Source organism: Felis catus, chromosome A2, assembly GCF_018350175.1.
Source record: "Felis catus isolate Fca126 chromosome A2, F.catus_Fca126_mat1.0, whole genome shotgun sequence".
NCBI classification, from domain to species: domain Eukaryota; kingdom Metazoa; phylum Chordata; class Mammalia; order Carnivora; family Felidae; genus Felis; species Felis catus.
Genome location: NC_058369.1, coordinates 120098482 through 120112820, shown reverse-complemented (window position 1 = coordinate 120112820; position 14339 = coordinate 120098482). Strand labels below are relative to the sequence as shown.

The window sequence follows — 14339 nt, the reverse complement described above, 5'->3', positions numbered from 1 at the left end:
GATTCCTGAACTTCTAAATCATTGCGGTCCGCGGGGGAGGGAGAGGAGGGGCGGGGCCGGCGCGCCAAGGGGGTGGGCCCCGCCCCGGCCCCGCCTCGCCCCCGCCCTCCCCCCCCCGCCCCCCCAAGAGCGGACCCTGGTGCACCCGCCGGGGAGCGGCGGCCGCGGCGGCGACCGCGCAAGCAACAGCTTGCAGAGCCCAGCGCCGTGTGACACGGCTCCCTGACATTAGTGGTGTGAGTCAGCTTGGAAACAATCCTCACGGTTTCAGACAGGACCACGGAGGAGGCACGGACACAGGCTCTCCAAGGAGGGCCTGGTAGCGTTTGAAAGATGTGGGGATGGGACAGGGGGGTGGGGGGCTGAGGGGGTGCCAAAGGGTGCGGGGAAGAGACTTTCTACAAACACAAATGCAGAACGCTGCCCCCTTCCCCCACCAGCAGATGTCCACCTCCTTTTTGCCTGCGACAGTCGTGACCTCATTAGAGTGTTCCCTGAATCCTGGCTTCCCAGAACACTCACTCGGCACCCCTTTTCACCATCCCCTACGCCGCCTCACCTCCAAGGGAATAACTTCTTTACTGTGCACCCTCACAAGGAATACACAGCCCCCACCCTTTCCAAGCCCCCTGCTTCGTGTGTCTGAGAAGCTGGAGGGGAGATAGTTTCTCCAGGAGGCTAAAGGTGAATCACAGCTAGAGCCAAGTGATGAGCCTGATTTAGACTCAACGTCAGAGCCGGAAGGGCCCTTGGCGAACACTTCCAGAGCCTCCTCTGTAACTCGCCCAAGCTCACAGGCTGGCAAGTGGCAGAGCCGGAGCCAGAATGCAGGATCCGGGCGTCTGGTCTGCAGTATCTTCCTGACAGCTCCGTTGAGGGAGGGAGCCTGACGTTTTCAGCAGTGGCCAGTCACCATCCCCATCTCCAGCTTAATTTCCATTCGGATTTCTCCTTGTGACTAGGACTCAAAGGTAAGGTATAGGCTAAATTCCAGCGATCCTAGATGACCACTGTCATCCTTGCAGGGGCTCACCTTCACAAAGCACTCGCACCCATGCGAACGCCCCTGCTTCTCACAAGGACTGAGCACAGGAAGCAGAAGTAGGACAGGTGTTCTTATCCCCCATTTTACAGGTGAGCTAAGGCAGGCTCCAGGAAGCTAGGTACCTGGCCCGAAGTTACTTGGGTAAGTAGTGGCACCACAACCCCTGTTTTCAAACCCCAGATCCCAGCTGGGCTCCCTTCTAGAACCAGGATGGGAGCATTCCGTTCTCATGGGTTATTTGGTAGTTAGAATCTCTGCTACGGACGTGTTGGCTGGGAGTCAGAGTTTTGCTTAGGAACAGTTTAGCCCCCATTAACAAACAATAATCATTTCTGACATTTATGTAACATCTAACATTTATATAGCACCTCTTATCCCAGTGCATCATAACCATGACTGTGCAGTTTGCCAGAGAATCATGACTGGACTGGCTAGAAACTGTAATGCTTTGCCCGGATCATCACATAGTACTTTCTGAGCTGGTTTTGGTATCCTAAATCGAAGAGTCTGTATTTCCTTTCTGCTTTTAAGTGTTTAAACAACTCCCTGCCCTTCAGTGTTCCTTGAGACCACAGGGACTGGCGACTCTTTGTTTCTTACAGCCTTATTCAAAGTTCATCACTGAGTTTTCTATTTGTTCTTTTCCACATGTAACCCCAAAGGAACTGCAAAAGAAGGGCTCTAGTCCTAACTTGAAATCTTCACCAATAAAAGTTTAAATATGACAGCTTAATTCACTGGGTTTACAGAAGAAAGAAATAGCCTACTGAGGAACAGCCTTCTTGCCCACCTTCCCACTCAATAATGAGGATAGCCTTTTCCACCCAAAGCAGGTAGTCTACCTACTTCTCTAGCAAAGAAGTGTGAGCCAAACAAGGAACAAACCTGAGACCAAAGCTTGAAAAGCTTAATATATCAGAGCTCAGTCAGAGAGCTAATCTTTTTTCCCCGTTGACCAAAGGAATAAAATGGAGAACTGAATAAGCAAAAATGAAGTGATAAAATACTTAAACCCCTGTAAGCAGTTAATCAACGTATAAATTTAACACATTTAATTCTCAGTATTCTCTATATATATATTCTCTCTCTCTCTCTCTCTCTCTATACACACACACACACACACACACACACACACGTATACATATGAGTTTTAATGCAAGTAGTTCATCAATTTCTAATACTATCCAAATCATTTGTTCATTTTTAACAATGGTTGCTGGTCTTGCATGTTCGACATGCTTCCACTAGGTAAACAATGCTCCCGTCTGAGCCATGATTGACAAAGGAATACGCAGGTAGCTTTTCCAATAACTTCCCCAATACCTTGATAATCATTAGGCTATATTGGGTCTCAGTAGGTAGAGAATTTCTCATAATATCAGCAATATTGTTCATAATATTGTTCATGGTGAACATAGCATCTGCTGAACTGATAGCAATTTCATTCAAAATACCTATCCATTGTATTATAGGGTATGTATATATATCTCAAATCTTTGTTGCCATCTAAGTCATGCACACAAACTTTTTGAATGTAAATTAAGGAAGAGACATAGTGTCTCTGACTTTGGTCTCTAATGTCAGGCTGCCTGAGTTCAAACCATGGCTTTGCTACTTGAGGTTTAACTAACCTCTGGGTCTCCAATTCCTCATCTACGTAATAAGGTGATAATTCTAGGAACTCAAATAAGTGAAGAGCCGTGCTTGGCACAGGACAAATACTATATAAGTATTTGTCCTCATTCTCATTTTGTATTAATGAAAGTAATGTGGCTGATGTCGTGATAGTAGGGCATTTGGTGATTTTAACAAAGTTGGGCAAATAAATGAAAAGAGAACCTGTTTCTCCATATTTCTCCCAACCCCAACACTAACCTCTGTATGCGCCATCTGTACGAAAGAGGCTCTCATCTGTCAAATCATACCCATAGAGCCCCCATGTTTGTAGACTCAAATTCCTGTATGGCTCATATTCACCTGCTCTCCTCCAGGATCCCTCAGAGCCGAAGTCCCATGGAAACGGAAGTTCCCAGAAGCAGCCATGAAGAGCATCTCTAGGGGTAGGTACTTTGGCTGGTGGTGGCCATAACCTGAGAATTTTCCAGTAGGAAAATTCTACTTCTGGAAAATTCTCACCTCCAGGAATCTCATCTCACCCACTGGGACTCCATCCATTATGGCCTCACGGACACATGGAGATGGGGATCTTGATAACAGAGTCGAAGTAAACTGCCTGGGGTACCACCCACCCAAGGTCCTCCTTCCCAATCCCACCCCCCCCCCGAAAGGGTAGGGGCACATGCAGGGCACAAGCCCACTGGTAAGGTATCACGCTGGTTACACCTATGAGGGGCTGACTGGCACCTTTATTGGCCAGTGAGAATAGATGAGACCCCATGCTAGACAAAGGGTTAACCCTTTAGTTAGTGGGCCAGAGGGCAGTCCAAGGGAGCCTTGGGCCAGTGGGATAGCACAGAGCCTAGAGTAGTGGGTAATTACTAACCCCTATGGAAGAATTTTCATATTTTAATATATTTACAGCCTTACCAGTGCTTACCTACTGAATATTAGGCCTGAATAGAACCATCCCAAGGGTCCTCAGATGAGGAAGAATCCTTTAGCCTGGTGCTTTGGATTCTGTCATTTCTCCAACATTCAACAAAGGGTGGCAGGTCTACCAGGTGCTGGGGATTAAAAAAAGAAAAAGGTCTCCTGCTTCCCAGTTTCTAGGCTCCCACAGAAGTTATCAAACCTAGCAACATAAGAAGCACTTGGGCAACTTGTTAGGCAATTTTTTGGGGTCAGACTTCCCCCAGGGATTTCAGTTCAAAGCTCTGGCACTGAGCTCAGGATTCTGCATTTGTGATTCTGATGCAAGTGCTTGGCGACCCCACTTTGAGTGACTCTGGTTTAGTAAATTCATAGATGGCCAGTGACCCAGGAGAAAGCTGGGGAAGGAACTGAAGAGTCTGCTGCCCGCAACACTAAATATATACACACACACACATATATATTCATATATGTGTGTGCGTGTATATATATATGTATATATTCATATATATGTGTGTGTGTATATGTGTGTGTGTATATATACATATACATATACATATACATATACATATACATATACATATACATATACATATACATATACATATATATATATATATGTTTATGACCCAGGGATCATATATTTAAGATCAGTCCTCTAGCTGCTTCCCATAAAGACACATATACTTCTAGAGAAGGCTTCTCCTCATCCCTTCCACAAGTATCCATTGAGAGGTACCTTTTCCATTTATTTTTTCATTCAAGGCTTTTCTTAACTGAAGTTAACAGTGGTAGTGAAAAGGATGCTAGGTTTGTAGTTAAACCCCTAGCTGTGCTACACCGGAAGTTTCTCTCTCTTCTAAGATGAATCTTCACCAGGTTTCTCCATTATCTTATTTGAAGGGATAAAGATTTTCAAACAAGTGGAACTGCAAAATGCATCCAGAAGACAGCAACAACCACAACGTGGCTAGCTAACATTTCCGAAGCATTTACTACGTGCCATGCCCTAGGCTAAGTCTTTTATGTGTATCCTTTCAGTTATTCCTCAAAATAACCCTATGAGGTGTTTGATACCATTCTCGTTTTGTGAAGATAGTCTTAGAGCAGTGAATAACTTGCCCAGGATTGCACGTCTAGAGCATGGCCGAGGTGGGAGAGACACCCAGATCACTGGTACCAATCCCAGCACGTGCTGGAAGCCTGATGGGGCACGGAGCATGGGTAGATGCAGAGATTCTGCAGTGTGCCAGCTGTTCCCTCCCACCTTATTTGCATGTAGTGTTCCTGATGCTGCTTCTGTGGTCAGTGAGACCGGAAGTGAGTGCGAAGTAAGCTTGTTTCGTCTAAGGTTGAGTGGGATGGGAGAGAAGCCATGCTTTCCTTTCAAACCAGAAGTTTCTTGGAACACAGGGGAGAAAAGACCATGGCATCCGAAGAACAAAGGAATAAGAAAACCTGTCTTACTCAGGTTACATCGATGGGCTGGCCAACCAATCACACACACTGCAAATGACACTGAAGATGGGGTAGCCCTCACTTCCTTTTCCTTTCAGTCTTTCCCTACTCGTGAGTAAACAGAAGGCAGAGTTCTGGCAGAATGTGTGCACATCTAGAACTGAAATAAAGACAGGTGAGTTCATTTTGTGCAGTGTTTCCGCTTGTCTGGTACGAACAAAACATATGCATATAGGAGCCACGAAATACAACTTGTGTGAATTCAGTGATTCCACACACAAGTTAACTTATAGTTACACTTATACTGGCATTGCACAATATAAAAATTAATGGTAAAATGAATGCTCATCATTGAATATTTAAATTCTGTGTTACTTAGAATGACACGTTAAATGGCAAATTAAAAACACCAAGACATGTCGAGAGACTAAGCTATGAAAGCAAGGCAAATCTTCCTATTTAATATCTTTAATGACACCTTCCTCGTCTTTTGAACAAGGGGCCTTGCATGTTTCGTTAGCCCTGAGTCCAAGAATTCTGTAGCCAGCTCCAACTACAGACAAAAGACTAACGAGATCCATCGTGCCCCCAGATCCACGCTCACTTTGCTGAGAGCAAAGGCAAGCAGAGCAAGAGGTCTAACAGCCTCAGCTTTGTCACTTATTGAGTGTGTGACCGTGGCCAGTCTTTTAACCTCTCTGAACTTTAGATTCTTCATCTGTAAAATGGAGCTAAGACACCTCCCAGGATTTTACAAGGATTGAATGAGTTAATATATGTAAAGTGCCTAAAGCAATGCCTGGTACGCCATAATTACTGAAAACAATGTTAGATGCGGTCATGCCTGATAAGGTGTTGGGGAGATTTTAATAAAATAATCTAGGTCAAGTGCTTAGCACTATGTAGCATTTAGAATGTGCTCAGTAAATGTTACGTAAAATTGCATGGAAGCTGTAATACTGAAGTTCTTTGGATGAAAATGGAAGAAGCAATCCAATTAGTCCTCAAATTAAGGGCCTCAGTATAAGCCACTTGTATTTGAAGAAGGTACAGTTACATGAGCAAATCTGCCCTGAGCTTGTGCACAGCAGAGCAGTTTTCTACAAGCTGATGTTCTAGTTGAAATGATCAGAATCTTCCCTTCTAGTCTTGACCTACGCCTGCTATTTACACCGGCAGTTGTAATTATATTAACTCTTGTGTGGTTTAGATTTTCTAAAATAATTTCTTAAAATTGCAGCAGGTATAGCTTGAAAGTGCCACACTCTTGCACTGGACGTGAGGGTGCATACCAACTCTGAGATGTTGTTTAACAAGGACAGCCTGGTCACTTGACTCAAGCTTGGGGAACCTCAGCTGAAAGGTCACCGGTTGCTGATGGCTTGACCTATTCCTATAGGGAATTACTGTATCCACCACCTTATAAAAAGTTAATGTTTTCTTTTGAACCTGGCTGAAAATCAAAAGCTTCACCTATCCCAAAAGAGTATTAGAGTGTTAACATCCCTATAAAAGTTACACTTATCTTAATGTGTTCCATTCTTTTTTTTTTCTTTTGCGAGACTTGATTAAATGAAAAACTACTCTTTTTTTTTTTTTTTTTTTTTCTGCCTTGAGATTAAGTGAAAGAGATTGACACCTGCTCTGAATAATGACCCGGAATAACAGTGCTGTGTCAGCACACTCCAAAATTTTAGTCATTTCCTCAAGATCAATGGTAAGTGGAAAGTAACGGTTTTACAATAATTAGGAGTGTTTTATATATACGGAAGGTTCATTTAGACTAAAACATTATTGATATCCCATAAATTAATATTGAGCGTCACCTCACATGAACTGATACTTCACATACCACCTCTTTTTATATCATCGTTAACCACATGTTTAACTCGTGTACCTGCTGACGTGGAAGGTTACTCTCGTCTCTTTAGGGGCATTCCTAAGTACCTTATTTAAATGATTCTTGAGAATTTCAGTAGCTTTTAAACCTAATTGATCAGCGGTTCCTCCTCATTCTTACATGATCTAGAATATTTAACACCTGGAAAGTTACTCTCAGGCCCATTTGAACCATGGAAATGATCCACTGAAAGAGTTAGAAAACATAAAGCGTCCGTATTCCTCCCTCCATTCTCCTCCCCCAGCCTGATTTTAAAATATTCTGTCTATAGCTTTCACAACAGTGCCCTTACTTGACGCTTAAAGAGAATGCAGTACAAACAGTACACTGGGACATTGTGCTGTTTGGAGGAAAAAAAAAAACACACATCTATTTTCAAGACTGCCATGGCTATTTAATGCTATGCCAAAGTCTGAGAAGAAGGAAAGAACCCTATTATCTGTGTGCACCACCTCTGGTTCAAACCCATTATATATTTTATCTCGTTTAATCCTAACAACTCGGGGTGGAAGATGTTGTTACTCCTGTTTTATTGATGGGAATATTGAAGCTCAGAGAGGCTAAGTAATTTCACCAAGGTCACACAGTTACTAGATAAGGCAGCTGGGTTCCAAACCTAGTTCTGACCCCAGAATCCACTCCATCTCTCCTTTCACTGCCTCTGCATTAACATTTTATCGTTTTGTTGAGCAGCCCACCCGTGTGTGTGTGTGTGTGTGTGTGCGCCATCTATATATAGATGGTCAAGCCATCTATATATATGTATATATAGAGGCAAAGGTCTCTGCTGTGTCTCTCAGTGATCATTTTGTTGGGAGTTGTATCCCTCTATAGTCCTGTGTTTGTGGAGGGAAGCAGTAGACCTATTAGATGATGAGCAGAGGACTGTGCCATAGCAAGATCTTGGCTGTGATTGGTAATCCAGGCATTCCGTGGCCCTGCTTGTGTTGGGGGGACTGTGGTCTGGAGCACAGCAGCTGCCCAGAGCACTTCCCGTGAGCGTATTACGAACATAGTTTTGACTTCAGCCTCACTGATAAGACAAATCAGCAGAGGCAGAGAAGGTGGAGGTTACTGGTATGTAGGCTGGAGGGATACTCAAAACACTGACTGAATTTGCTAGAAGAAGACAGATGCAAAGATACTTAAGACTGCTGGAATCCTATTTCTTTCTTTCATTGCAATAGTCATTCATCCATTTCCCTTTTATGGACTCAGATCTGGATGATGCTACATAAATATACGGTTTAAGTTAGGATAACACCTTGAGAAATACAACGGCTTGCTCTTCTCCATAGCCAGAGACCCTTTATGATCTCTCTTTTTTTTTTTTAATTTTTTTTTCAACGTTTATTTATTTTTGGGACAGAGAGAGACAGAGCATGAGCGGGGGAGGGGCAGAGAGAGAGGGAGACACAGAATCGGAAACAGGCTCCAGGCTCCGAGCCATCAGCCCAGAGCCCGACGCGGGGCTCGAACTCCCGGACCGCGAGATCGTGACCTGGCTGAAGTCGGACGCTTAACCAACTGCGCCACCCAGGCGCCCCTGATCTCTCATTTTTTAATGGAAACATTTTTATTGTTTCTGCAGATTATAAAAGTAATACATGCTTGTAAAGACCCCAAGTAACAAAGAAGTGTTTAACACAGAAACTAAATTCCTCCTTATAATCCCATCCAGAGATACCCACTATTAAGTTTGAGGAAAAGCCTTCCGCAAATTATATTATACATCTAAACATAAAATGCATGAGTACGATCAAACTGTATATTCTGTTCCCAGACTGCCTTTTCTTTTCACCGCACGATTTGTAGTGGACCTACAAATTTGGCATCATCCTTTTTTATGGTTACATAAGATTCCACTGTTTGGGTTTAATCAAGTCACCAGAATGGATATTGACGTAGTTTCCAATTTGTTGCTTTTATAGTCAGTACCACAGTGGACGTCTGTTCAGGTACTTGTACATACATATGTGACTACTTTTCATAGAAATGGCACTGCAGGGTCACAGGCTGTGCATGTCTTAAATGTTGTTACATTTAAGGGCTTGATAGCCCTCTCCCAAGGGACTGTCCAACCTGCAATACCCTGATCAATAGGGTGCATCTTTTAGAGCAATTAAAGTCTGACACGAGATATCAAAAAGATGAGTCTATCTTGTAGGCAAAACTGAAATTGGTGACTTCTATGAAGAGTTCTACGAATGGAGGACCGCACAACAAACGTAAGGGATATTAACCACAGAATTCACCTTCGTAAATCATCACAACCACAGCTAATCTTGATTATTCTGAATCAGTATGTCTGTCCCATGTATCTCATTCAATGAGGACAATGCTGTGAAGTGGCTAGTATCATTATTACCCTCCTCGTATACTCTACAGCCGAAGGAACAGAATTAAAGGTACAGTGACTCGCCAATATGGCTAGTAAGAAGCAGCACTGGAATTCTTACCTTCATTTTTTTTATTGTGGTAAATATATGTAACGTAAAATTCACCTTTTTAGCCATTTCGAAGTAACAATTTGGTAGCATTAAGTACTCCATACTGCTGTGTAATGATCACCACCCATTATGTATTCCAGAATGCTTTCACCATCTCAAACAGAAACTCTGTACCCACTAAGCAGTGACTCCACATTTCCTCTCCCGCTGGAACTGAGATTTGAGCTCATGAAGCCTGAGGCTAAAGCTCAAGAGTTAAATTTCAGGATCTACTGCTTTGAATGGCTCTCCCATTTTCTCTTTCATTGTGCATCCGAATTAAAGTCAGGTTTTAGTGCTTTCTTTTCATGAGTAGGGCCTTGTGTGGTACAGGAAGAGCAGCCATAGAATACTTCCAGAATAATGGGAGGTTTTGTGGCAAAGGTGGGACTGTCAGGGCACCAGTCAAGCCTTAGCATTGCTGACTTACCATTCCTGAACTTGCCTGTGGTAGTTCTAATTGTTAAACATGAAGGCCAAGGTATTGTGTCAGGCTGATGAATCAGTTTGTTTGTTTGTTTGTTGTTTGCTTTTTAAAGCAGAAACCATTTTTATCCTGATTCACTAATCCAAACGGACTGACCAAGGGGCAGCTGTGGCATGTATGGATCGCCTCAATGCAAATCTTCAATATCCCCCAGTCTAGAAGAAGAGGGAGACGCTGTATCCTCTAGGGGCTGGCTCTAACCCAAGAGACCCAGACAGATGGGATCCTTACGTCTCCTTATCTTTTTATGTTGATCCCACCCTACCCTAAATTTTGCTTTCCCAAATTGAGCCTTCTGGAATACAGCTGCCATCACTCATTCAGTTGTCAGGGGGTGAATGGCTGCCTTTTTGGAGGAATACCACTCTGTAAATCAGCCACCAGGTGCTGTTTATCCCACTGATGGATGTCACACATCCACACATATGGGACCTAAACCAGAGCTATGGATTTTTTTTCCAATCCACATATTGGATTTTTTTTCTCTGTATTTTAAACTTATTACACTGCTGTTTTAGAATAAATTCTTCTTGAGAAATCAGGTTCCACATATCATTTAACACTCCAATCCAAGGTACGACAACAAAACACCTTAAGAAAAAGTCTGTGTATTTTCAGGGTGTTTAAAATGTATTATAAAGTCATCTGTCTTAATAGAAAGAGACCTAGATTTTTTCTTCTTTTTATACTCACAGACAAGTGAAGTGAATAAAGGCTTAGTAATCCAGAATATAAAGAGGACAAGGGGGAAAGCAGCCAAAGGAGACAGATACAGACCAAGAGAGGGACAATGCAGACGAATACAGAAGTTACAGTTTCTTCATTCTTACAGTTACCTGGTATTCTTCAACTTGCCAAAACGAAAAAGAAGTAATAGCATCCAAGAGTTATGGTCCTGTCCTAAAACAAAAAGAAATTGCAATTAAAATGATTAAACTAAGTAAAACAGACACGGGAAACATATAGAAAAAATATATATTTCCTGTGCACTAAGCCTCTGATCCCATTAAATACTTAAATAATATCTTCCTGACATCATGACTGTGGAGATAACATGTTACTCTCATATTTATGACATCAAGAGATTATATTACTAGTCTATGAAAATACATGGTTAATTTGTAATTTTTAAATGACACTGATATAAATTAGTATATGTTATAGAATTAGATACATATGCTATACCAGCCAGTTTTATATTTTGTTATCAACATCCCCAACATGTTGATAAAACAAAAGAAAACAAAATGTATCTTTGGACAATAAAAGCATATCTGCCCCACATCCAAAAAGAAGGGCAAGTGTGTATGTATGTATGTATGTGTGTGTGTGTGTGTGTGCACGTGTGTGTGGAGGGGTGTATATATAAATATATAAATATATAAATATATAAATATATATTCCAATATATAAATATATATATATTCCAATATATAAATATATATATATAGATATATAGATATATATATTCCCATTCTCCCACGTTCTTCTTTCTAGAGCTTTACCTAACTCTTTCTTGGGCACAGTGCCATAGATGTATAAGCCTTTGTATCTTCTGATTAAAAGAAAATAAGTGTAGAATCATGTATGCTACATTCTGCAGCCAAGAGCCCATGTCTATAATCCATCATTAAAATGTGACAGTATATGGCTGCAAAGAAAGAACATCTCAGTTGTCATGCTCATTTGCAAATGTTTCAGGGGCTGGAGACTGTTTGGCAATCCTGCTGTTTCTAGGTTATTTATGGAATAACCGGTTTAATTGAGCTGATGATTGCCTTGTGCCTGCACTGCACTTCTGACTTAGATCTTTATTTTCTGCAGTTGGCACCGATTTGGGCTACGTGGCAAGGGAATGGCATGCATTCAGCAAGCCCAAATTCCAGAGTTCCAGCCCACCCCTTCTTTGCCCTTGCCAATCTGATTTCTGAGGAATTTGCCTAGAGTTGCTACAGGAAAAAAAAAAAATGGGGAAGGTACTCCTTGCCCTCCTTTCAGACCATTTCACAGAATACCTCCTTTGGCTTAAGATTCTTAGCCCCATTAGGGAAAAGGCATTTTATGCTTTTATCAAAATGGAGACCTGTTTAGGATGTTCTCTGTAATTGGAGTACACCCCATGACATGTAGTACACAATGCAGACCAACCTGTTACAACCTGGAGAATAGTGCAAGTCAGATATTTGCTACCCAACAGAGCCAGTCGGAAAAAGAAAAGGGTGGGGGGAACCTGGGTTAACACCAACCTTGTCCTGACACGCACCAAGGCTATAGCATGAAGGAAAATTGAAAACAGAAACATCAGGAAGATCACTGAGAAGGCAGGGTCTTTCTTTCTTCCTTTACTTTGTTCCTAACAAATGTCCATCCTCAACCACTCTAAATCATATCGCTTGAATGAAGCTTGTGTAAAAGGGAAGTTCATATTGCAAAGCCAGTGTGGAGAGAAACTGCCCTTGACCACTAATGGAAATGGCTATATCCTGCTTTGGAATGGGCTTGTTCCCCTCGAGAGTAGGTAAGTACCCCAAGCTAGTTGAATCTTAGAATCTAAGAGTATGATAAAATTAACAGGCAGCATTTAAAACAGTTTTCATCTTCCATGGGAACAGCCTAACATAGGTCTTTTTCCAATGAAAATTTAGATAACATTCTCAGGCATATAGTGAATCTCATCTAAAAACCTCCAAATGGTTTCCCCCTAAAACCTCTACGGGAAGTAACAATAGTTCTTTTCCTCTTTCAGGGAAGAGAAATAAGCCGTATTCTTTCAAAGTAGGGTGGAAGATAATTTTGATGAAGACTTCCAGGGGCGCCTGGGTGGCGCAGTCGGCTAAGCGTCTGACTTCAGCCAGGTCATGATCTCGCGGTCCGTGAGTTCGAGCCCCGCGTCGGGCTCTAGGCTGGCAGCTCGGAGCCTGGAGCCTGTTTCAGATTCTGTGTCTCCCTCTCTCTCTGCCCCTTCCCCGTTCATGCTCTGTCTCTCTCTGTCCCAAAAATAAAATAAAAAAACGTTGAAAAAAAAATTAAAAAAAAAAAAGACTTCCAAATTTATAAAAGTCACTCCAACTCAATTTGAGAAACTTAACAGAGGACCATGGGAGAAGGGAAGGGGGAAAAACAGTTTCAAACAGAGAGGGAGGCCAACCCTAAGAGACTCTTAAATAGAGAGAACAAACTGAGGGTGGATGGGGGGTGCATAGCAGAGGGGAAAATGGGGGATGGGCATGGAGGAGGGCACTTGTTGGGATGAGCACTGGGTGTTGTATGTAAGCGATGAACCACGGGAATCTACTCCTGAAGCCAAGAGCACACTGTATACACTGTATGTTAGCTAACTTGACAATAAGTTACATTTAAAAAAAAAAGAAAAAGTCACTCCAATTCAAAGAAGGCGTAAGACCGACAGATGTGCTAAAGCAAAATAGGAAAGTATGGTACAATCTCTTTACTCTTCCTTTACAAAAATAAACAGAAATGCAAGGGTTAGAAGACGAATTTGCAAACAGGCTTCTTTTCACGACAAAGTTTTAAGCAACATTGTTCTATCCTGGGTGACATCGAATCAGATCCAACACTCAACAGGAACGCCGTTATCACTGAATTATGGTGGGCGCAGAGTCAAATGTGGGTGAAGTTTGTGCTGAATGCTGAAAAATGCGGGATTTTCTCTTAATATGAATTATATGAGAATAAAGCAGGGGCATCTAACGAACACTTGGCTCTCCACAGGACTAGGTTACTTATGTTAAGGATGAATTTATCTGAAATAAATAGAGCTACTCAGCTTTCTTTTGATTAATGTTAGCATGGTATATCTTTCGCCATCTCTTTACTTTCAATCTACATGTGTCTTTGCATTTAAAGTACATTTCTTGTAGACAACATATGGATGGGTCTTGTCTCTTTTATCCACTCTGACAGTCTCTTTTTTAAATTTTTTTTCAACGTTTATTTATTATTTTTGGGACAGAGAGAGACAGAGCATGAACGGGGGAGGGGCAGAGAGAGAGAGGGAGACACAGAATCGGAAACAGGCTCCAAGCCATCAGCCCAGAGCCTGACGCGGGGCTCGAACTCACGGACCGCGAGATCGTGACCTGGCTGAAGTCGGACGCTTAACCGACTGCGCCACCCAGGCGCCCCTGACAGTCTCTTTTTTAATTGGTATATCTAGACCGTTCACATTTTAAAGTGAGTATTCATGGGAGTGCCTGGCTGGCTCAGTTGGGAAAGCACGTGACTCTTGATTTCAAGATCATGATTTCAAGCCCCACACTGGGCATGGAGCCTACTTAAAAAATATATGTATATAATTTAAAAATTAAAAATATTTAAATTGACATAGCTGATTAAATTGACATAGTGATTATTGACATAGCTGGGTTTATATCTGCCATATTTGTAAAT

General features: G+C 42.2%; 1 protein-coding gene and 1 long non-coding RNA gene across 4 annotated transcripts in view; one reads left to right on the top strand and one right to left on the bottom strand.

Annotated features, from left to right (window-relative positions):
• Window positions 1–14339, bottom strand: part of CREB5 (cAMP responsive element binding protein 5) — a 495995-nt gene that overhangs the window by 406671 nt on the left and 74985 nt on the right. For both annotated transcript variants that reach the window (XM_045052533.1, XM_045052534.1), the window contains one exon: window positions 10766–10829. The gene's annotated coding sequence lies outside the window, so the exon portion shown is untranslated. The remainder of the gene's footprint in view (window positions 1–10765; window positions 10830–14339) is intronic.
• On the top strand, window positions 66–12827 carry LOC109497507. 2 transcript variants are annotated; one of them, XR_006594312.1, is made up of 5 exons: window positions 66–971; window positions 3037–3105; window positions 5152–5228; window positions 6671–6770; window positions 12676–12827. It is a non-coding gene; the product is annotated as an uncharacterized LOC109497507 (long non-coding RNA). The 2 variants fall into 2 exon arrangements; XR_006594313.1 differs by having other exon boundaries at window positions 5009–5228.